Raw genomic sequence first — 1,767 nt, 5'->3', positions numbered from 1 at the left:
TATAGGGTGAGATAGCTTCGGTATTCTGCCCAGACCCCCGTACGTTTCGCTCTGTTGAAATGGCAGCGTACTTTCTTGCGGAGGTCCGCTAGCTCCTTTGTCCACCACTGGCAGMCTCGTCTGTCAGTGTGCGCTTTGAGGGGACAGCTGCTATGATAAGCATGGAAGAATGGAGAGGAATGGCTAGGGGTAGATATAAAATAATTAAAAGTTCTATTTTTGAGACTTGAAGGATTTTTTTTTAACTTCAGATGTGAATTTTAGCGATGGTTATGTTTGATTCGGTAATATATAATATATAGGTGAGTTCTCTTTACTGCACCTTTTTCTGAGGAGTTCGTTTTTTATATGATACAAACGAGACTTGAAAATTTTATCAGTCGAGAGTCGAAATGATTAACTATATTATTATATATACATATAAATAGTCGAGAATTGGGCCGTTCGGGTTATTTATACATTTAATGTTAACATGCGAATAGGAGCTGGAGAGCATTTTTATATCCGCGCATAGTTTCTTGGGTGAAACTTCGGTAAGTTTTTGTAGGCAAGTCCTTAGCTTCTTTAATATTTTTTCGAAACATGGATAGGTCGAGTTCTTTTGTATAATACCCCTAGAGATTGTTTCTCTTCGCAGAGTTTTGATAGCTCGGTAAATCAATAAGGTAAATGACTTTTGAAGATTTTTTTTAACCCTTTGGGGGATTGAAAAGGGAGTTTTAATTATATTGGTAATCGTATCTGTAGTGCATGCATGTACATATATGTAACTTTGATCATTTCCCCTTGTCCAATAGAAATTTGGGCTTCTGTGAGTATATGTACTTAAAAGTGCGTAGGATAGCCTTTTAAACTGGTCAAGTTTACCGCTACAATAAAACACAAGGTACTCTAGGAGGACTTCAATATGAGAAAAGAAAAAAGTGAGAAGGAATTATTGATCTTCATGGTCATAGTGAGAGATCGAATTTACTTTGTAGAGAACTGGTTATGTATTTTTGTGGAATGAGTGGGATACTTAGAGATTGCAGGATTTTTTTGCGGATTGGGTAGAGCTCACTTAGGTTCCGGGCATGCTTTCGTCCGACCATATCTGTCAAAGAAGCTGATTCATATACCTTGTCAGTTCTTTACTGCCGTTCAGCAGGCTCTAGAAGTGTTCTCTCTATAACTTTAGTGTGCTATGAACAACAACTACTAGCTCAATCCTGGGAGTCCTACAATGTATGCTCCGGTCTTGACACCTTCCCTTCATCTCTCATATTTTCGTAGAATTTTCGAGCATTACCTCTGTCGGTCAACTTCTTCTCACACATTTGCGCCTTTTTCTTTTTTTGTCTGCATATACGTCTCGCATCTCTCTTCAACTCTCAGTATTTATCCCTTACCACCGACCTAGTCGTGGTAAGCTATTCACATTCTCTCCTCTACGACACGCCAGTCATCATTGTACCAGCTGTTCTTTTGACCTTCCCAAAACTCAACGGTTTCGCTTGCAGCTTTAAGTAATTAGTCCTTAAAACGGTGGCTATTATCGTCATCAAAGGTGGGATCTTTCATCCGAGGCTTCCACATTTTCTCACATTTAAAGGATGCGAGAAGTATGACTATATCCCATTCCACCCCCATCGTTCTTCTTCCTGATTGGCGTAGTCGCCGCTGACGCGATTATAGCCGAGTTAACAACCGCGCACCAGTCGTTTCTTCTTTTCGCTACGTGGCGCCAATTGGATATTCCAAGTGAAGACAGGTCCTTCTCCACTTGGT

The sequence above is a fragment of the Bactrocera latifrons genome, unplaced genomic scaffold (genome assembly GCF_001853355.1).
Source record: "Bactrocera latifrons isolate USDA-ARS-PBARC rearing strain unplaced genomic scaffold, ASM185335v1 scaffold_496, whole genome shotgun sequence".
In the NCBI taxonomy this organism is placed as follows: domain Eukaryota; kingdom Metazoa; phylum Arthropoda; class Insecta; order Diptera; family Tephritidae; genus Bactrocera; species Bactrocera latifrons.
Note: the sequence above shows the minus strand (reverse complement) of the source record.